The sequence below is a fragment of the Lissotriton helveticus genome, chromosome 8, assembly GCF_964261635.1.
Source record: "Lissotriton helveticus chromosome 8, aLisHel1.1, whole genome shotgun sequence".
NCBI classification, from domain to species: domain Eukaryota; kingdom Metazoa; phylum Chordata; class Amphibia; order Caudata; family Salamandridae; genus Lissotriton; species Lissotriton helveticus.
The window spans coordinates 601,995,120-602,019,324 of NC_136069.1; positions in this window are offsets into that span (position 1 = coordinate 601,995,120).

A 24,205-nucleotide genomic window follows, 5' to 3' on the forward strand; every position below is an offset into this window, starting at 1 on the left:
AGCGTTGGATAGCGTAGGGGTAAAAATTACTATTCCCACTCCAGTGAGTGCAACAGTAGGGAAAGCGTTGGATAGCATAGGGGTAAAAATTACTATTCCCACTCCAGTGAGTGCAACAGTAGGGAAAGCGTTGGATAGCGTAGGGGTAAAAATAACTATTCCAACTCCAAGGAGTGCAACAGTAGGGAAAGCGTTGGATAGCGTAGGGGTAAAAATTACTAATACCACTCCAAGGAGTGCAACAGTAGGGAAAGCGTTGGATAGCGTAGGGGTAAAAATTACTATTCCCACTCCAGTCGGTGCAACAGTAGGGAAAGCGTTGGATAGCGTGGGGGTAAAAATTACTATTCCCACTCCAGTGAGTGCAACAGTAGGGAAAGCGTTGGATAGCGTAGAGGTAAAAATTACTATTCCCACTCCAGTGGATGCAACAGTAGGGAAAGCGTTGGATAGCTTAGGGGTAAAAATTATTATTCCAACTCCAAAGAGTGCAACAGTAGGGAAAGTGTTGGATAGCGTAGGGGGTTAAAATTATTTTTCCCATTCCAAAGAGTGCAACAGTAGGGAAAGCATTGGATAGGGTAGGGGTTAAAATGACTATTCCCACTCCAAAGAGTGCAACAGTAGGGAAAGCATTGGATAGCGTAGGGGTTAAAATTACTATTCCCACTCCAGAGAGTGCAACAGTAGGGAAAGTAAATACTTCATATATTATTAAAAAAATATATAAATTAATATCTATAAAAAATTAATTAAAAGTAATAGCCAATTTAATATATTATAATAATTAATCAATTAAAATTACAAATTAAATTAATTATTACAATTAGTTACCTATTAATACAAATTAATTACAAATTAACAATTAATTAATAACTATTTAAAATTATTTAACAATTAATTCAAATTAAATAAATGTAATTATTTAATTAATAATGAATAAATTACTTCCCACTCTATTCCCCTATAAACCCACAACCCGCTACAGAAAATGAATTAGTAAAATTAACATAATTAGCAAATAATCAATTAAATATAATTAATTGGCATTTAAAATTTAATTAATTACCCATAAAAATTAATTAACAATTAATTCTAAATAAATACCAATAAATAACTTTACATATTTAATTAATTATAAATAAATTACTTCCCACCCAATTCCCCTATAAACCCACCACCCACTACAGAAAATAAATTAGTAAAATTAACATAATTAGCAATTAATCATTAATTAAAATTAATTGCCAATACAAATGTATTAATTACCAAATATAAATTAATTAACAATTAATTAAAAATGATTAACAATAAATACATTTATATATTTAATTAATTATAATTAAATCACTTCCCACCCTATTCCCCTATAAACCCACAACCCGCTATGGAATTAAATTACGCAAAAATTAATAAAACAAAATTCATTCATTAAAATAAATTATAACATAAAGACACACTTTTCACACATATAATAACATAAAAAACACTATAAAAAATTCGATATTATTAAAAAATTGATAATTTTAATAACCTATATTATATACTTCGATATTTTTACTTTCTATATTTTTAACATTCGATATTACATTACTTACCTTCAAAACGATATTTTTGATGTCTATATTCTGTCCATTCGATATTTTGTCCAGCCTATATTTTGTACTCGATATTATGCCCATTCGATATTTTGTAGTCAATATTATGTCTGTTTACCGAATAGAATACCTCTGTCTGCCGATATTAATGGATCTCTACCACAAATATGACTGTACCACCTCTTGGTGATACTCCATTTTCTATAAGTTTTATAGTTATGTTTTTCCTTACATTGACTGGGATTAGTATTGCCTCCGGGTCATCTTGGAGGGCTGTGTCATCTAAGACTGCTTGAGCTATTCTAGCTCTTTCCCTTTCGTCGTCCGACATTTTATTGTCAGAAAGCTTTTGCAGACCAAGTTTCAAGTAAACAAAGATTAGGTGCACAATATTTTGGAACACTGTATCCTTCAACGTTGACTAAACCAAAAACTAATACATAGGATTCTCGTCCTACTAAGTTTTGGCGGATATTAACCTTTCACCCACTCCAGACGTCTATTGGAGTTTTTACGGGAGAAAGGGGTCTGTGTAAAAAGCACGACTGAGTTAATCTAGTATCTAGCGATAAATTATCGCCTTACCAAACGTTGGGCGCCATGTAGTGTAGTTCCTATATTCCCAATAGACTCTGCGCATTGGAATAACATAAACGATAGTTTAGATGTAGGACTGAGGTCGACTAGGTCTCTATTGAATATGTTAGACTTAATTATGAATGCCAGGTAGCTCAGAGGTCACTAGAAACTTTCTCGAGTAAACAAGAAGGTGTTAACTTTCCTGAATAGACAAGAAGGGATAAGCGGAAACAATAGATAACTATTTCACTCAGTCAATCGTGCTTGCTTAGTTTCACTAGAAGCGCAGAGAAATAGAGAGACGGGCGTTTTCAATATAAGAGGTTATTTATTGAACAGTCTTCTTTCTCATGCAAGAGAAGTGAGTTGCCACAATTGCAATACTTATCATAAAGTAAAGTGCGTACAGTAAAAGGAGTATTAAAAGCATGGTATAGTTTCTAAGCCATACAGTGTTTAAAATAGATAAAATATATACATATATAAAATCATGACTAAACGTACTCAACTGGTGCTTCTAAGATACGCCTACCCCGGTGTACCTAACCTAAGCCTAGTACGTGGGAAGGAGTAAGTGAGCTGCAGTTTTAAGTTAAGATAGTTTTTGCCAAGAATCTGAATCAAGAATTCTCTAAGGATCTAATCAGCTCCGTACCTTGGTTATAGAATGAAGGAGGTCTTGTATCTCTTTCTCAGGACTCGATCTCCCAGCAACCCCCAGGGGTGACTGGAAACACTGGAGCTGGATTTCTCGGCACGAGAAAAGACAGCGTCTCTCTCAGTGCGTCAATGGGAGGGTTGGCTTCCTTCGGCACTTGCTACAGCAGGGCGTCTGGCAAGTAGATAGCTGATCTGCTCCAAAACACTGTGTGTTTGCTAGGGCTAGGGCAGCTGTTGGTATATTTTTTCCTGGAAGGTGCCGAGTTTGACGTATGGATCATGAACATTTGGGGAATACTAATTTTGCATGCATGGACAAAATAATTAACTAATTTGTATTGTTATTGTGTTGAATGCACAGCTTAAAATTAAGTAAACGCAATATGAATGTGCTTGTTGTACACATTATTGTGCTAAAAAGGTGTTGGATATGTAAGTATAAAACGCATATATGTGGCTTATCTGCTAGGTAATAACTAATAGGGAAACATTAGTACGGTGGGAGGGAAACAGAAGGGTATTCATTACCAAAATTAACATAAATTTGTGTTTGTTTCTATGATAGTTCTAAAAAGTGGCCTCTGAGGCCTGTCAGAAAAGGGCTGCTCGGGTAAACTGTGAGCAAATGCTGGACAGCGCAGGCGCGCCTAAAGCCTGCAAGTCAGAGTGAATTGCCTGTGCTCGGGGAGGTTCAAGGCTACCTTGCCTCAGAACCTAGGATGGGTGCCAAACATGGACGTTCGAATGTTCTGATCCTGGGAAAAAGTCCTGAAGTTGCGAGTGAAGCAAGTGACTAGGCCATGGACTGTCCTAAACAAAGCCCCTTTATTTTTCTGCTGAATCATTGTGAAGATGATGTTGTAATGGTGAGAAGATGCTCACCCACTCCAAATTGTCCAATCAGAACTCGAATTGGTAATGTTAGATACTTTTTAGATAGATTAAGTTAGGAAATTAGTGTATAAAACCCCTGGTTTTACTTAGAGGGGGGCGCTCTTTCGATTTCCTCTCGAAGTGCTGCTGGACTGAAGATCGATTCCTGGATGTAAGAGACTCTTAACCATTTTCCTCTTATTTGCTTTTCAGTATATAATGATTAGATGAGGGTGTTAGTTAGGGATGTTAGGAGAGAATGAATTTGGAACTTTCTGTTCTTTGCTAAACTTTTAACTGATTTCTAAATAAGTAACTTTTCTGAGCTGTAAATAAAATGATAATTTTGAAATAAAGTTTAAGATTTTTACTGAATAAAGAATTCATCAATGTCTAAATGTCAGACATATTAAAGTTTTGCTTTTAATAAAATTGGGAAAATGGAATTTTAAAGCTGGTCTTGTGATTTTCCTACGCCTAATTTTCTTTCTAGCAGATCCATTGCCACTATGGTGGTGTGTCTGAATAAAATGCATGTTAGATTAAACCATGGTAAAATGTATAAACTGTAGGTGTAAATAGTAACTGATTAAATAGGTTTTAGACACTCCGCCAAATGTTACAGCATTACTTCAATTTGCTTTTCACCAGATTCCTTGAGGCCAAGCTGTAAGTGAAAAGAGTAAAAGTGCAGTGTTATGGGCCCCACTGACAAATGGTTGTGTGTGCGAAGGTTTCAGGGAAATGGTGAGTATTGATAAGAAAAAGACTTTTGGAGTTCCGCTATAGCAGTTATATCTTGGTAGCAGAGTAGTGGTTGCTAAGGAAATTAGCTAGGGTTATGTATGAAATACTATACAGAATTTGATGTACAGAAATATGACTAACATCTGTTGAGTTCGTATTACGTTATATGTAGTTTTGAAAAGGCTTCCAAGTGTTGCGTGAAGCTCGTGCCTCTGTCTGCAGGCAGAGGAAGTGTGGCAAGTAAAGTCGCACAGTGCATTGGTCCGTTTCAAAAAAAGAGTATCGTCATATACTGCGGTGGTATTGTTGCATATCACTGTTTAGGGACATTAGGTGTGAAAGGATACATGTATAGTGAGGGCAGTCTATAAAATATCAGCCTTCAAGCACAGGGATTATTGCATATCCTGATTAAAACTTACTGCTGGGAGAGTAGTAGAACTTAACCCGAGCTTGAGAGAAGGGTAAAGGAGCAGCGTCTACTTTGCTAACGATAGAGGAATTCTGTAGTGGGCTAGAGGTAAGCGCTGCCTACTGGAGTTACAGAGTTCATGTGTATATGAATAGAGATTTCTGTATGAAAAGATGTCTGTATGTGCTTTCCTGGAGAAACGAGTTCGTTATTACCTGATAGAAGGGTAAAATAGGGTAGTGTTATTTTATCAACGAGTCTAAAAATTCTGAGGAGATAAGCGTCGTCTACTCCGGTTACAGAATACTTGTAAGATTGAGAAATCTATCACTTTATTAGTGAAACAGGCAAATGGTATTGTTCAGTGTAAGTTACTAACAGATTTTGTAAAATACCTTGTAAATACGGCTTCTTGAAAAAACCCTGTAAAGGAGGGGTCAGTCGGCGCTGCAGGAGCCGGAGCGCTGGTGACGTCAAAAGTGTCGCGCTGGGATTGGTCCTCGTGACCATGAATGTAGTAGGAGCTGATTGGTTCATCACAAAAGGCAGAAAAAGCTATTGGTTAAGCACTATAGTGACGTACCATGTTCTAATTGGTACATTAGTGCAAACCGCGCTGTGATAGGTTGGTGTTACGGAAACAGCAATAGAATAGTATGCGATCTTTTGAAAGTAGGAGAGTTTATTGAAAATGTCGTACTACTATTATGATGATGACAAGAAGAAAACTTCATGGTTTAAAAAGCTGAAGAACATGTTTGTAAAAGACAAGGAGGTAGTTACAAGAGAGGGAAAAATACTTCCTTCACCGAAAACACCTGCTTCTTATATGATATCGAAATATGGTTACCATACGTGTGTTTGGTTGGAGAATTTGGTACGATATACCAAGGATGATGGTGTGTTAGCTTTTCCAGAAGGAGGATCTTTTGATTTGGCAATTTTGAGAAATTTGAGAGACAAAATGATGAAACTTGAACCGAGACCTAGACCCACTCAATTTGAAGCACTGGTTGAGTGGGAAGGTGAGATGCATCAAAGGGAGAGTGAGAGGTTAAGTAGGCATCTTAGACCAAGAGGTAAAGGCCGAGATTTATGGGGAGAAACCCATGAGACTAGACTGCGGAGATGGAGGAATGGTAGCATGTGTGATGGCGTGTATGCAGTCAGATTGGTAGAAGAATATGAGGGACGGAGATGCACAGAGAAGAAAAAGAATGTTGAATCAGGGAATCAAAGTTATGGTGAAAGTGAATCAGAGGATGCTGTATTAGAAGAAATATTAAATAGGAGACCGCCACCATATTAACCAAGTTCTTTATGGACTACCCCGAATTCCCCAATAGCAGATGAGAGAGTTAGTGAAATGCCAAGACAACCATCAAACTTCCGAGATTTCCCTGAGAGAGTAGAGACAAGACATGTCCCAAGTACACCGATAGGAGCAGCTAGAATTTCAGGTACTCCTGTACAGAGTAATGACTCACACAAAATTGTGCTAAGTGCTGAAAGACGAAATGATGTGCAGCCAGATATTTCTGATTATGAACGTTCTGCACATTAATTGATTCAAAACCTTACTAAAAATATGGAAGCTGTAACTGTCCCAGTAACAATAGGACCTGTGATACCAGTATTTGAAAATCAGAGAATAAAAGAGCCGAGCTTAACAATTCCGTTACAACAGAGTCTGCAGAAAGTAAAAGAGAATATATATCCCGATTTGTCAGAAATAAGGCGGAATGTAAATGTAAATCCACCAGAATTTAATTTTAATCAAAGTTCATTATGCAGAATCTGACTCGCCTCGGCATTTCGGTCGGAGCCTCGCCACGACATAATTTGAAGAGACGCGCTATTTCTTTGCGTTCCGAGAAGCCTCTTTCCCCCCCTGGGGTACTTCATTAATCATCCAGAATATCGACTGGAATTTGTAAATTTTGTGTAGGCCATTGGCCTTCCCCGGGCAGACTCTGAGGCCCGTTCTTACTGGAAAGTAATTGTGGGGTGCCTAAACTTTCACACTACAGACTGAACTAATGCTGGGAACTTCGTCCTGGATGTAGATCTACCATCCCTTGGAGCTGCAACTGTGTCCCTCTGTGAATCATCTTCTTGCCATCGTGCATCGCCCAGGTTTTTTTCCTTTGCTGAGGATAGGGATATGATCGAATAATGTGATGTGAAGCTGCAGCCTGGATTTCATCTTTCAATGAAAAACTTGACAAAAAGCATTATATGATCGAATAATGTGATGTGAAGCTGCAGCCTGGATTTTATCTTTCAATGAAAAACTTGACAAAAAGCATTGTAAATAATTATAGTTTTGAATCTTTTTGTATATTGCTGATAGTTTGAAAAATTATTTAAGAACCTTTATGTACCTTTTTGCGCCCTGACGAAGGATTGGAGAATATCGGTCCTGTTCCGAAACGCGCGTCGGCGCTTGTTGTTTTGTTGTTCTGTTGTTTCTTTCTTTTTGTATGCCATTTTTAAACGATGTATATATTGGAATGTTCTTCTTTTGTGATTGTGTGATTCTGTACATATTGTTGAGTGGTATGACTGATGATGGTTTGATTGAGTGTGATTGGTGACTATATTGAAGTGGTGAGTGGGTAGGCTGCATTTTTTGAGTTTGATATGTAAAAAGAGTCTGTATATACATTTATGTCTTCACTGCTATTGGATTGGATGTATAAATGAAAATAACTTTTTTCTAGAAAATAAATAGACATATGATTTCCAAATAAATAAGTCTTGTGTGGGACAATGATGATGTTTTGAATCTTAGATTAGAGCGTTTGCCTTTCTTTATAATTGGACCTAGAGGAGGTTCTCCTGTTCTTGTTTGCAGAATCTGACTCTGCAACCCCAGAGAGAAGTGGAGACAAAATAGATTTAACACAAACACCTGGAGGACCATCAGATAAAGAATTGAGTGATTGGATCAAAACCTTAAAATTAAATGAGCAGGAATCAAAAGTGTTGGATGTAGCTTAACTAAAAGTAGATATGGAAGAATTAATAATTGGAACGATTGGAACAGACTGAGTAAAAACATACCAGGATGATGAACTCATGTTTTTATGTAAAAGCATAACATGGTAGGCCAAAACAATGAATGATCAGCTAGAAGAGGTGGCAAGTGTAAATGGCATTGAATTTTCAAAAATAAAGTCATTGCAGAAAACATGTCGAGTAGACTTTGCATAAAGAGACATTGAAAACATGAATACTGCCGGAAGATTAGCTCAAATAAAAGACTTCATTGTGCTGTTGCAAAAATGGGGAGATGTAAATAAATGGAAGATTGAGTGGGCAAAGAAGAAAGAAGAAATCAGTGATAAATCAACATTAGCCTTTTCAATTAGGGAAAAAGAGACATTAGCAGCTGAGTTTCCCATGAGAGAGATACCTGGAGGAGGATATGTACATGTTCCTTGGAGCAGGCAAGACATATTATCATTTACAAATGATTTTCCTAGGCTGAGAGAGAAACCAGTTGAATGGTACAGACAGGTAGACAGATTTGTAAAGGTGTCAAAAGTTTTATGGATTGATTTAGATGAATTGTTTGACATAGTGGTGCCAGCAGACTTATGGACAGAATGTAAAATATCTGTAGATTGGCCCAGAGGAGAGTTTCCCAGAGACAAAGCCACAGGAGCTCCATCACCAGATGTAGTGAGAAACTATGAACAAGTGATAGTGTAGCTGAAAAATAAAATACCACCAACAGAAACTGATTGGGTGAAAATAGACAGGACCACACAAGAGCCGAAAGAAACTGTACATTCATTTTATGAGAGAGTATTGTTAGTTTTCAAACAGTATAGTGGTTATGAGGAGCTGAATGAGAAGGATATGAGTCATTTCATATATAGATTTGGATATGGTTTGAGACCAGAAATTTCAGACATGGTTAGACACAGCATGATAGGATGACAGTCGAGTTCAGTAGATAAAGTACTGGGACAGGCAAAATACTGCTGTGAAGAAATTGATGCAAAACAGAAAAAGCTGAAGGAGAAAGCCATGTGGGCACAAGTGAAGGTAGCGGAACAGCAAGTAGCACAAATGGAGGGTAAAAATACAGGGAATCAAGGTAGTTTTAAAGGTAAACCTAAATAAGTAGGGAATATTGATGAATTGAAAAAGAAAATGCCATGTTTCAATTACAGCAAGTTAGGGCGTTGGAAACGAGAGTGTAAATGTCCGCCTAGACTAAATGAAGAAAATACATCATTAAATTTGCAGGTGTAGTTTGAGGTAAATCAGCAGCAACCGCAACAACAGCAGATAGCAAATCAGCAAAGTCAGGTGCCACAACCGCCACTGCCATACAGTGTAAACCATCCATCACCACCCCCTTTTGTACCATACAGTGTAAACCAGCAGAGATACAGTACAGAGACAGGATTTAGCGGAGGTGAACAGGTAAAAAGACCGCAAAGAGTGAATGCGTGTCCTCAGTATTGGTTACAAGAGGAGGATGGCAGTGAGCCGGATGAAAGTTTCTGACGGTGCCTGAGAGAGGAAGAAGAGTGTGTGCTTGGAGCCACTCTTGAGGTAGATCAGTCAGGTCCATTTGTGAGCGGAAAAGTGAATGATGTGGAAATAACTTTCCTAGTGGACACTGGTGCTACCCGTTCTACTGTTAGATCAGTGGAAGTTCAAAATCTTCCTCTCTCGGGAGAGACCATCCAAGTTGTAGGTGTAGCTAATAGACAGATAAAAACTCCCTTGACAAACCCAGTTCAAATAGAAATTGGAACTTTCAAAGACATGCATCGATTTGTGGTGTGCAATAGTAGTCCTGTTAATTTGCTAGGCAGGGATATACTGTGCAAGATGAACTGTGCCATATATTGTTCACCGGACGGCATAGAATTGCAAACTCCAGATGAAGATAGTTTGGATAAAATGACAATGCTCATGATTGAGGCAGAGCAGGATAAACTATTTCCTGTTTTTGACAAAGAAAAGATTCCTGTTGAATTGAAAGAGACAGTGAAAGAAAGAGTGTGGGATTTCACTGGAAAAGATATAGGTTTAATGAAAGGTGTTGATCTTGGGAAAGTTACAGTAAAAGAAGGTGCAAGTTACCCAAATAAACCTCAGTATAAAATGACTACAGAAGTAATTGAAGGAATAACTCCAGTAATTGACAAAATGATTGAGCAGGGAATTCTGAGAGAAATAGAAAGCAGTCCCTGCAATTCACCAATTATGGGATTGAAAAAGCCAAATGGAACTTTTAGAATTGTGCAAGACCTGAGAAAGGTTAATAAAATTGTTGTCCGATGTTGTCCGATTGTTCCGAATACAGCAGTGATTTTGTACCAAATTCCTCATGATGCAGAATGGTATACTGTGATTGATCTGTACAATGCGTTCTTTACTGTTCCATTGCATCCAGAAAGCCAACCAATTTTTGCATTCCATTTCCAGAATCGTATCCTAGCATGGTGTAGATTTCCACAAGGATACACTGAGAGTCCATCGATTTTTAATCAGCTACTAAAGAAATCATTAGAAAATCTGAACATGCCTGGAGAGTCTGTGTTAGTAACGTACATTGATGATCTTTTGGTTGCATCAAAAACAAAGGATGCATGTGTAACTGATACTGTAGCGTTGTTAAATCATTTGGCTGAGGAGGGACATAAAGTGTCTCCTTCAAAATTGGAGTTTTGTCAAAATGAAGTACAATAATTAGGTCACAAGATTGCTAAGGGAATCAGACAGGTCACAATTGAAAGAATCAAAATGATACAAGGAATGCAGCCACCTAAAACTCAAAGACAGGTGAGAATGTTTTTGGGAATGGTAGGGTATTGTCGACAGTGGATTAGTGGATTTTCATTGATTGCAAAACCTTTACAGAGATTGACAAAAGCAGACATCAGAGATCCAATTGTTTTGACCAAAACAGAGATGGAAGCATTTGAACAGCTGAAAACTAAATTGTGTGAAGCACCAGCTTTAGGAATGCCTGATTATGAGAAAGAATTTGAACTGTACTGCAGTGAGCGGGAAGGATGGGCTTTGTCAGTATTGGTTCAGAGACATGGAAAATTGAGAAAACCAATTGTGCATTTCTCGCTGTTTTGGACCCTGTTGAAAAAGATTTGCCAGGTTGTCTGAAACCAGTAGCAGCAAACAGTGTAAGTCTGGAGCAGAGTGAGGGTAATAGTGATGGGATTTCCTGTGAGAGTATATGTACCTCATTCTGTGGAGATTCTCCTCACTAGAGCAAAGACACAGTATATGACTAACAGTAGAATGACCCGTTATGAGAAAATAATTTTGGGAGCTGAGAATGTGACCATTACCAGATGTGTGAATGTCAATCCATCAAAATTGTTACCTGATACCATAGAGGCAGAAGTGAAAGGTGAGCTTGATCACAGGAGTTTTGATGTTCTGGAGTATTGTACGAAGCCTCGACCAGACATTAGAGATGAACCTTTACCTGAATCAGATTTTGTAATGGTTGTGGATGGATCATGCTTGAGAACGGAGAGTGGCGTTCTAAGTGCTGCATATGCCGTTTGTACAGTGGCAGAAGTGCTGGAAGCATCTTGTTTGAAAGGAATTCATTCTGCTCCAGTAGCAGAGTTGATTGCTTTGATTCGAGCATGTGAACTGGGAAAAGAGGTGAAAGTAACTATAGTGACTGATAGTCAGTATGGTTATGGAGTTGTACATGATTATGGACAGCTCTGGTCCCAAAAAGGTTATTTGACCTCTGCAGGAACACCTATTCGAAATGCTGAATTTGTGAAGACACTAATAGATGTGATACAGCTTCCTGAGAAAGTAGCGGTGGTAAAGTGTTCAGCTCACAAAAAGAGTCAGGATTACATTACTCGTGGAAATAATAATGCAGATGCAATTGTTAAGCATTGTGCTAGGAGTCAAATTTCAATCAATCGGGAAAAGTCAAAAGAACATGTTACGACTCCTTTAATGCTAGCCACTGTAGTTGAGACTTTGCAGGAAGTAAAACATATGCAGGAAGAGGCAGAAGCAGAGGAAAAGGATATTTGGCTAAAATCAGGATGCAGACAAAGGGAGGAAGATGAAATCTGGGTTTACAAAGATGAAAGACCAGTAATGCCCGATAGCATGATCTCAGACATGGCCCGAATGTACCATGGTCAGGCCCACATCGGTAGAGACGCTATGATTCGTCTCTTTAGGCAGACTTGGTATAATCCTAAATTCAGAATGATTGCTGAAAGCCTGTGTCAAAGATGCTTAGTCTGTCAGCAATTTAATCCTAACAGAAGAACTGTTGTAAGTTTGGGAACCATAGGACGGGAGGGTGGCCCATTTACGAGAGTTCAGATGGATTTTGTTGAACTGCCTCCATGCAACAGACTCAGATATATTCTTGTGATAATCTGTTTGTTCTCTCGATGGGTGGAATTTTTCCCCACGCGAAGAAACGATGGATTGACTGTTGCTAAACTGTTCTTACGTGAGATAATACCACGATTCAGGTTCCCGGTGACAATTGAGTCAGACCGACGCCCTCATCTCCAAAATGAGCTTATGCAGATGATCTGTGAAGCTCTGGACATTCGCCAGAAGCTGCATTGTGCTTACAGACCTGAGGCTTCAGGAGTAGATGAACAGGTGAATGGAACAATTAAAAACAGGATTGCAAAGATGTGTCTGGCAACAGGACTTAAGTGGCCCGATGCTTTGCCACTTGTGTTAATGACACTAAGAAGCATACCTGACAGGAAAACTGGATTAAGTCCACATGAGATTTTGATTCGCAGGGTGATGAGACAGGCCTATGTACCAGTTGATAAGTTGTTGACAATTAATGATGACATCATACTGGATTACTGCAAAAATCTATCTGATGTGGTAACTTCTGTGCTCCACCAGGTGGAAACTGAGTAAAATTCCAAAGAGAAAAATCCAGCTCATGATCTAGTCCCTGGAGACTGGGTTCAAGTTAAAGTGCATCGCAGGAGAAATTGCTTGCTACCTCGGTGGCAGAGACCACGTCAAGTTATCTTGGTCAGTACTACTGCAGTTAAATGTGCTGGATTGAAAAGGTGGGTTCATGCTAGTCACACGATTCGTGTGCCTGAACCTGAATACCCATACGACGGTGAAAGTACGACTGATTCTGACTCTGAAGCTGAACCAGAAGAAACTCCAGATACTGAAGATCGACAGGAACGTCGACACCTGGAAGTATCAGAAGCCAGTTCTGCGTCTCAAGGTGAAGGTGAAAGGGAGATTGTGGAAATACCAGATTCAGAAGATCAATCTGAAGGTCAAGAATCGGTAAAGACAGACACCAGTACAGACGCAAAAGAAAGTGAAGAGAAAGCTGTTGAAAAAGAGAATATTAAAGAGCAATCTGGAAACTCTGAAAGCAGGAACGGAAATCCTGAGACTGGGGAAGAGGAAGTAACTCACGGTAAGGATGAGATTCCAAGTACCAGTTATGAAGGTGTTCCTAACAGAGTAACAGAAGAAAAAGCTGAGTCTGATGAAGACAAAGAGATTGTGAAGATCATAATAAATGATACAGTTGAAGATACTGAAAGTGAAACTGATGACAGTGCAGACGAAACTCCATTAAGAAAAAGCCCAAGAAAAAGAGCTTGGAGAGTGGAGCATAACACAGTAGAGCCAAAGACTAAGAAAATCTGCAAAGGAGACAATTGGACTAAAGAAACAGGTGGATTGAGATTCAAAATAGAGAACAAAACAAAAGAACCGGAAGAACGAGTGAATGAGATCACTAGTCAGAAGGAAACACTGGGAAAGAAAATAGAAACTATTCAGAGGCCAAAAAGAGTAAGACGTCCACACCAGAGGTATAAATCACCTGAGTGGACGTACATCGTCCTACCACCCATTGTTGAAGTTAATAGCAGTCAAGAAAACCTGTACAACCCAAAGCCAATTGGGAAAAGTGAGTAAAGAAGTCAACTAAGAGATAAGAGACAGGTGCTCAAAAATATATGGTATTAAGTAAAAGTTCTGAAGTCCTCTGAGACGGATATTGTAAATATAGAAGAGGTTGGAGTTGACATAAGGTCGAAGAAAACTGGCAATGAATAACCATAAAACAAAATGTTCAATTTTTAGAAAATGGTGTAGATGTTGCTCAATATGTATGGGATTGTTGATAATATTATGGGTGATTCTAGCTATTGTAATTCCTTTTCAGGATAATTTAATGAAATTAAAACAGAATGTGAGTTCAAATAAGCCAAGTGAGAAAGAAAAGGTTCATGAGACCCATGTGTATAAACCAGAGTTACATCAAGATAGGTCAATCAGTGATTTTACAAAGAACACTTTTTCAAAGTTGTTACTTGAGTATATTAAAACTATGAATGTGGATGATTGTTATATTTGTGTAAAATTGCCAGCATCAGTGTCAGAAGGGGTGACCTATCACCACCTTCCTCTTACATATGGAGTAACTTGTAGTGTAATTGCAAGTTTGTTTTATCAGACTGGAAAACTGGAATATCATTATTCCAATGTAGATGAAATATTTGCAAAATTAAAAATTTATGGTATGTTGAATAAAAGAAAACCTGCAAAAGTAATGGGAGAATATTTCTTAGAAATAGATGAATTGACACATAAATATGCTTTTAACAACAATTTAACATGTAAAATGAGAATTGAAGAGATAGCATTTTTAAACATGGTTGAGGAGAGAAGGGTTGCTTATAAACGAAATGAGAAAATGAAGCATGCAAAATCTAAATATTTTACATTTGATGATGAGAATATTGAGGATAAAAATGTGAATGTAGCCATTAATATAGATGCTCCAATGTTAGGAAAATGTTGTATCAGAAGAGACAATTCAATGTATGACAATTATTTGTGGGTGCAAGTCAATGCAAAGACACCTATAGAATTATAGGGGGTTGGGGATTTAAAGGAGGAGATGATCCTGTGTTTCCTGGAATTTATTTTATTTGTGGGAATAGAGCTTATTATAGGTTACCAGACCATTGGTATGGGACAAGTTATGTGGGGTTGGTCTTTCCTAAAATTGTTCATGTAGATAGAGGTACTAATGGAAAGCATGAGATAGGTAAAGTTTCAAGTCGAAAGAGAAGAGAGAGTGTGTTAGAAATAATAGGTGATGTATTTGGAGCACTGATACCAGCAGTGGGAATTTTGTTTAATGCAAACAGATCAGAAAATTGTCCACAATAGTTGATCGATTATCAACAGACACAGCAGGAGGATTCCTGATGGTTAATACTGAAATGGTTGCTATGAGAGCTATGGTTATGCAAAATCGACTTGCCCTTGATATCATTTTAGCAAGAGAGGGAGGAGTCTGTGGGATTTTGAAGGTGCAACATTGTTGTACTAATATCCCAGATAAAAGTCAGAATATTGAGAAATATATTATAAATATTACAGATTTGCATAAAGAAATTGAACCACTGGAGGTTGAAGGTGTCCTTGAAAGGCTAGGTAAAAGTTTCTCAGCAATTAAGCATTGGTTCCAAGAAATAGGTAGTTCAATTGTAGGTAAAATATTAATACCAATAACAATTTTAGTGATAGTGATTTTCTAAAGCCTGCAAGTCAGAGTGAACTGCCTGTGCTTGAGGAGGTTCAAGGCTACCTTGCCCCGGAACCTAGGATGGGGGCCAAACATGGACGTTCAAATGTTCTGATCCTGGGAAAAAAGTCCTGAAGTTGCGAGTGAAGGAAGTGACTAAGCCATGGACTGTCCTAAACAAAGCCCCTTTATTTTTCTGCTAAATCATTGTGAAGATGATGTTGTAATGGTGAGAAGATGCTCACCCACCCCAAATTGTCCAATCAGAACCCGAATTGGTAATGTTAGATATTTTTTAGATAGATTAAGTTAGGAAATTAGTGTATAAAAACTCCTGGTTTTACTTAGAGGGGGTCGCTCTTTCGATTTCCTCTCGAAGTGCTGCTGGACTGAAGAAAGATTCCTGGATGTAAGAGACTCTTAACCATTTTCCTCTTGTTTGCTTTTCAGGATATAAGGATTAGATGAGGGCGTTAGTTAGGGATGTTAGAAGAGAATGAATTTGGAACTATCTGTTCTTTGCTAAACTTTTAACTGATTTTTAAATAAGCGACTTTTCTGAGCTGTAAATAAAATGATCATTTTGAAATAAAGTTTAAGATTTTTACTGAAAAAGAATTAATCAATGTCTAAATGTCAGACATATCTTAAAGCTGGTCTTGTGAATTTCCTACCCCTAATTTTCTTTCTAGCAGATCCATTGCCACTATGGTGGTGTGTCTGAATAAAATGCATGTTTGATTAAACCATGGTAAAATGAATAAACTGTAGGTGTAAATAGTGACTGATTAAATAGGTTTTAGACACTCCGCCAAATGTTACAGCATTACTCCAATTTGCGTTTCATCAGATTCCTTGAGGCCAACCTGTAAGTGAAAAGAGTAAAAGTGCAGTGTTATGGGCCCCACAGACAAATGGTTGTGTGTTCGAAGGTTTCAGGGAAATGGTGAGTATTGATTAGAAAATTATTTTGGGAGTTCCGCTGTAGCTTGCTTAACCCCCTGGTAGCTTGGCACAAAAGCAGCCCGGCTTAAATGTGTAAAGTTTTTATGCAGCACACACACAGTAATAAAGTGAAAACACAACGCAAGAAAAATGACACATGAATTTGGAAAAATAGAGTTAATTTTAATAATTTCTTTCACTCCAAAACAAAACAAATCCAATGAGTGGAACTGGAGTTATGCATATTTAAATTTGAAAATGAAAAATAGCATCTAAAAGTGCAAACCACAGACATCTAGTCATGCATGACCGGGGCAGAGCTGAAAGTTATGGTTTAGATACACAAAGTCTATAGGGCCAAGTCGCTGCTTATCTTGAGACTTAGAAAGAATTTTAAAAGAAACATGTCTGAGAAGGTAAAGTCTAGGGGGGCAAGGTGTCCAAGGAGAAAGCATTGGAAAGCGTTGGATGAGACTGCGGTGAAGATCTGTACATTTGGACATAGTCTGTTTCATGGAAGTCAAAAATCTCCAGCAGGACGATGCTGCAGGCTGGAGCCAAAGACGGCTCTATGATGTCGGATAGTCCTTCTGTGAGAAGTCGCCGAACAGGATTTGCTGCTGCTGGAAAGAACATAGCGGGAGCTGCCTCCAAGTCAGGTCAACTGGTGATGCCCCTTGGGCGAACTGGATAGCAGGTAGGACCCGGACCCCTCTTGATATACAGAGCATTTTTGGGCAAAAAATCTCAAAGTCCTAAGTTTAGGATTTGGGCAATTTGGGCACATTTAAAGCCACTTTCAAGGGTCAAGAACTGGAGGGGACCACTTGGAGGGTCAAGTCTAACACAGGCTGGGTCAAGGGGTGGGTTCAAAATGGTTGAAGCCTTTTCTGTCCCTGTCCAATCTTTTAAATAAAATGCACCCAGCCCTATGGTCTATTTAGGGCCTACCGGTGGGATGAGATATGTAATTAGATGGGTCATTTTTGGCCTAGCAAGGGATTTACTTTGCAAAGTCAAATTGGCAGTTTAAAACTGCAATTGCAGGCCTGGGACATGATTTAAGGGGCTACTTGAGGGGTGGCACTAGTAGCATTTCATTTACTAGCCCTGGGTCTATGGCATACCACCGTATTAGGGACTAATAAGTAAATTAAATATGCCAATCAGGTTTAAGCCAATTTTACAATTTTAGGGAGTGAGCACAAGCCCTTAATCACTGGTTAGCAGTGGTAAAGTACATATAGTCTTGAGGCCAACAAAAACGAATTTAGTCACTAGGGCTGACATTTGTAACATACATAAATGAAAATTAATTTTTTTTAAGCTTGGAGGGACAGGTTACCATCGCCCCTCCCCATCTGTGATGCAGACATTTAAGTGTTTCCCCCTCACAACACACTCTCACCTCACTGCTCATATATGTGGTGGTGCCGTGATGGGAATGAAAAGGTTCCTCTGATGAAGGCAAAGTTCGTAAATCAATTTTGCACCTTTTTGATGAAGTCAAGTACATTGTGACCCAAAATGTAAACAACAGTTTACTAAAGACTATTTAAAAATAGTATACCTAGCAGCAATATTTGGTCTAAGGCCTGATTTGTTTTCAACTTTATTGTCAGACATATTTTTGCAAAGAAAAAAAGCACCCCACACCTTTTTTTTCTGCTCCCTTTAATGTTTCTCTGCTGCCCTTCTTTCTGGGCGAGGCACACTCACCATTGTCCATATGCACTCTGTTGGGTCTTAGGGGACAACTGATGCTAAAACTTAAATGCTCCCTCAGCAGGAGTTGGAAGTGACGTGAGTGATCAGTAGATCGAAGGGTGTACCACGATAGGGCCACTGACATTGCAAGGCTTCTGCTCGTGCACCTATCAGCGAGTGGGCAGGAGTTTGAATACAATTCTAATAAGAAGATGGCAAATGACACGGCATTTGGAGCCCAGAGCCAAGAAGAGGTTGTTAAGTAAATAGAAGTACTATTTCAGCAAAATATTTAAAAACTCTAGCCAGAGAACTGGAGAAGCTCTTTAGATTTAGTAACATTTATAGATGTTTTGAGGCAAGGATTGGAGAGTAGCCAGGCCATAAGCAACCTTCGCAGAGGTCTTATTGATAGGTCGTAATCATCCCTTTCATCCTAATTTCGTTTCTTTTGTCATTTTAATCTTCAAAATCTATGAAAATACTTTCTGTGAAGCCGGCAGCGTTTCAAATGCTGCTTTCCAGAGAAAACACATCTCCGGTGAATCAAAGGAGCCCTTTTTTAATATAATTCCCAGGACGTTATACTCTTCAACAAACCTCCAGAGGAAAAACAAGAAAGGCGGGAAGCTCCTGAGAACCACAGCAGGCTACCTCCCCTTGTCCAAAGGGCTTAACCGTGCTGAGGCTGCGCCAAACTGCAGGTCCTCAGATCTCCCTTCAAGCTGTTCGGCGTGTTTATGTCTTCAGGATGACAATGTTATCACTGTGCCCCCTGTGAAATGGGAGGGGGTGCAAACAAATCCAATGTCATCCGTTTGACCAACATGGGAATGTCCTTGTGTGTTTCTATGCCTCAGCACCAGGATACCCTCACGGGTGATAGTGCGGCCTACAGATCTGCATAACATAACATAACATAACATAACATACCATAACATGGCTTTACGTAACATAAAACCACCAATCATAAATTACTTTTATCAAACATATCTGTCATTGTTTCGTCATGAGCGAGATACAATAAAATATAAAATTGCACTACGTAACGCATAACATTCGATAACATAACATAACATAGGATATCATAGCATAACATAAAATATACAAAAAACATGCATTGACTAGGTAGCCTAACAGTTAACTTTATATTACTTTATTGGTATTTTCATAGTGCTGATCTGTCATTGGTTGTTTGTCAGAATACTGAGGTCAAAAATATCGGACTGCACGGAGGGTAGGTCGGTCGCTACTTGCATAACCGACGGATGAGTTGGACGTGACGCCGTTTGGCTTTTTTCCTCCGCATTTTTGGTCCCTACTCAGAGGAACCCCGATGTGGTTGGTGTATTTGGTGAGGGTATGGTTATTTATGTCAATACACAGATATGAACTACTCCTCAGTGAGTAGTCAGTAGAGTTTTTAGGTCCTGAAGAAATGCCACGATCTCTAAGTCACTGAAGGACATGAAACATGTTGACCGGCTCCTTACTTAAATGCTTGATGAGATTACTAGATCCTCTTCTTGCAAGTATTGTAGGTTTTTAATCATGGCATGGAACCCGCAAATTTAAGGTGGTTCAGCTGGTTCCCATAGTTATTTTTAATTCACATATTCCACACACTCTACTCACCTTTGTATATACACTTCACCTTCCACACACACCGGATTCATCATTGGCCAAGCTCACAAGTGAAAGATCTCCGGCAATAAGCTCCCTTGCATGGCCCATTGGGCTTTGCAGCGCCGGCCCAATGAGGAGCTGCCCTATGATGAAGCATGACCTCCCTCAGGGTGTTTGAGGGCCCTTGCTCCTTATAGGAGCACTCCCCCCTGGTTAGGACCTTACCTTTCTCCACCTTTTTTAGGAACAGCACACTTCTTGGTTTCACAGTACATATCTTGGGGCTTATGTGCTGGACCTTTTTTGCCCTCAAGTCCCTACTTGTTGATTTGTCAAAAATATAAACCTACAAAAATATTTACTCCTGAATATCTACTAACATTATTATTCAAGGTAAGTGTACATAAGTATCCAGAATAGTGACTGTCACTGTATCACTAAAGTAATTACTTATAGGCAGATTTAGGCTTTACAATATTTAACTCCACTTCTACATAGCTTGACGATATATATGGGCATAGTTACAATAAAATGGCGCAGCGATGCAAGCAATTTTTCTGTTCCAAATTGCGTTCTTTAAAAAACGCAGGGATGCACTGTATTTTCAGGAATATGGCGCACCCTTGTGCTTCCCTCTGCGCTGGGGCTAAAACAGCAGTCTTGCGCCAACTCAGACACCCTTGTACCATGGTGCAAGGGTGCCTGCATTGCAGGGATGGTTATGTTTGTGCAGGAAGGGACACCTTGTGCTCCATTATTCTGCAGCACATAGAGAAAGAACAAAAACCGAGGAGAAATAAAAGTATTTCTCTTGTTGTTCCACTTTAATGCTTCACCTTGTTAGTTTCTGGCATTGCCTCAGATTTACCAATCCTTGTAAATCTGGGGCAGTGTCAAAAAGCCATGGGTGTTGCATGGGAACACCCACAGCATCACCCATGACACTCCCTTTCAATGCAGAATACTGCATGAAAGAGGGCCATATTTACAAGGCCGTGTAAAGCCATGCAAAGTGGATTGGTGTGGCCTTGTAAATATGGGTCAGTACACAGCGCCACCAGTGCATTTAAAAAGTGACGCTCTTGTGGCATTAGGGGCTTGTAAATATGCGCTATATAGATGATAGTTGTGTAGATCATCCTGGCATTAGCATAGCTTTGCAGTTCTAGCAGAGCATGGTATATTCCATATGGGATTTGAAGGATTTTGTCACAGACCAGAGTCCGGTTTTATTTAATAGCTCCAACATCTGGAGTCTATTTATGGTTCTGTTTTCTCTACTTTAGCTGTGTTTTAATAATTGATCGGTTGATGAGTTATGAGATGGGTTATAATAGTTGATGGTTTATGGCTGGATGTCTTGCAAAATCATGAATGGTGTGCGAATTATGTGGCTTATTCATTGTCTACCATGTTGTTATCTCTGGATAGTAACTGTAGGTAGTGTGCGGCATTTGGGAGCCGTGATACGTTTACTGTCCTTTCTGGATTGTGTTGTGCTGGTGTTAGGAGATCTGTTCAATATGTTTTGTTTTTGGTGGCATGAAGTCACAGGTTGTGTGTATGCTGCTGGCAGCATAATGATAACAAACTATATCTCATAGTTGATTTGCTAGATGTGTGTAAGGTGTTCTACATATTGTATTGTATGAGATATTTGTGTGTGTTATTTTTTAGTGATTGTTTCTGTTATGACGCCAAAATATTTAGCTCATTTGTGCAGTGTATTTGTACAAAGCCATCTATCATCCAATTGCTCTACTGCCTCTCTTTGTCAAAATTGCAGATGTTGTTAAAAATTCACGTACTTCCTTGAAGATTACCAACTCCTCCACTAGGTTCAACTGAGGTTCAAAAAAGGTTTACATTTGGAAACTGTGCAAAAACTACCAATGATATCCTATTCATCCTTGAAGATGGAGGCATCGCATCTCTGATATTGTTTGATCTATTGGCCGCGTTCAATACCATTTCTTACAGATCACTGTTAGAACACTTAGGTGAAGTGGACATGACGTATATGGTCTATTGCTGGTGTTCCTCATTCTTAAAAACCGCATGCAAACAGTTGGCCTGGGCAATTACCGGTCCTCTGCAAAACCAATGCTTACAGGACCACCTCAGGGATCATTGCTAAGTCCAACATTATTTAATCTTCATGTAGCACCTCTAGCAAGATGAATTGATTGTGGTGGCCAAAAATTGTAATGTATGCCATTAACACCCAATTCATCTTGAGGCTAGTTGGTGGCCTCAAAAACCAAATCACAACAGTTCTTCTCTCTTAAAAACGTTGTTTCCCTTAAACTGAAATAAAACAGAGGTGGTAAATGTTGGTAGCCCCTCCCTTTGGGCTAACAGTTGGCGGCCAGCAGAGTTGGGGTCATTGCCCATCCCCAATACAACAGACTAGAAATTCAGGAATTTTCGATGACGCCAAAATTATTTTCCAAAGACACATTAAAATTCTCACAGCCACTTGGGTGCGGCTTCTTTTTAAAAAAAAATATTTAAAGTTCTTTTTATTGTAAATATAATCAAGGCACAAGACAATCAGACAGTAAGTACAAGCTATATATCTAGACATTAGTAGGCTCTTGGCAATCGGCATATTGATATCGTATAGCTCATTCCATGTGGCACTATTCCAGTTATTGAAATCACAATTCCCCGTCACTTCCATCTTCAGAATCCCTCTCTACCCGTACCCGTGGAGGTTTACAGATGTATCCCCTAAATTTATTTTATGCCCCCCAGATCCTGCCCCACTTTTGAGGACACCCCCGGTTAATAAACACTGTCTTCTCGGTTACCATAAGAGTATCCAAATCCCAGCACCATACTGTGAGTGTTGGCGGTTCTTCGGCTCCCCTGGGTGCGGCTTCTTAATGTGATTGGGAAGATTCTTCTCTTCCTCCTTTCGGGGGCTAGGATAACAGTAGTTTGTGCTTTGATACTCCACAGACTGGAGTACTGCTATCCCTATTGGTGTGCCTCTCTGAATGTCTAACACATCGAGCACGGGCGATCTACAAAACATGGCAGCCTTGCTGGTTCTGGGACTAAAGCATAAATCATCCATTTTGTCAGCTTCATGGGTGCCTGTCACCAAAAGGAACTTTTTAAGGTACTATGCCTCTGCCACAAGGCAATACACCAGAACAATTACATGATCACCTTCGTCTGCTAACACCCCACCTGTACCCTACATTCTGAATCACTTGCTAATCCCCAGATGTAAAAAAAACTCAGGATATTAGGTAGATCTTTATTGGTGAAAATATCCAAGGCATAGAATGCCATACCTGCATCTCGCCAGATCAACCCAACTATGTACATTTTCAAAAACAGCTAATGACTTACTTATTTAACTTCACTACTTAACCTCTTCTTGTCTAGTCTACGTCTTTCTTTATTCTAATTGAAGGGTTGGCATTGGAGCCCTTTATCAATAACAGATGAATTCATTCATTATTCATATGTTTATTATGCATCTGCATGTTTTACATTAATATGTTGCTTTTTAATGCCCTAGATCTTACAGAGACCCTAGTCATGCAAAACAGAAATTCTAGCAAATATGGTCCAAGAACAGTTATTGGCCATCATCATATGTAATTCTTTGAAACAGATGGAACTTTTATGTGTTCTCTTTAATCATGATGTCAATATATAGCTGGAACATGTGTTTTCTCCTGATAGAAAAAGAGGCTATTCAGTGTGCTTTTTGCCTGTTCGGTTGTTGAACAACCATACTTCGTTTCTATTCCTAATCGCACACACAGCTGATCAATCACCTATAAGTACATTGACCACAATAAAATAAGGCATGTGCAACACGCTGAGCCATCTGTGCAAAGCAGGAGAACCTTAAGGTCCATTCTGAACACTGATAGATTTGGTCAATCGACAAACCAGGGCAGCATGTTTCAAAATCTGAAACATTGTATCACAAAACTTTGGTCTTTGCAGCTTTTGCATCTGATTTACAGAACATTGTGCCAGGCAACATAAGGAATCCATGTAAAAGACCAGGATAGTCCTACTTTGTGTAATAATTTAATTGTCAGAAAATGAGCTTTCGGTAGAAATTGCTTCCTTGATTAAGCAAGCACAGTGCTTTCAACAGTGTCGATACAGCATCTGTTCTTTGGAACAGAAATAAGATAACCAGTCGTAGTCTGTACTCAATCCTGCAATTTTCAGTAGCAAGTTTGTAATACGTTTGAATCATAAATGGATGAATTCACTTGAGCTAATGATTCTCATATCCAAGTCCATGAGTTCATGCTCAGATCCAAGTTCACAACATGCGTAGATTTCTGAACTTGTAACTGAAGGCCTGGCTGTCCAAATTTTAGAGGGCAATCTGGAAAAGTGATGGTGAAAGGAGTGCCTCAGAACATTACTTCGCTGTATTAAGCTTTCGTCCAGTTCAGCTCATCCAATATGCGATTAGTTGAAGGCTTTCTAATA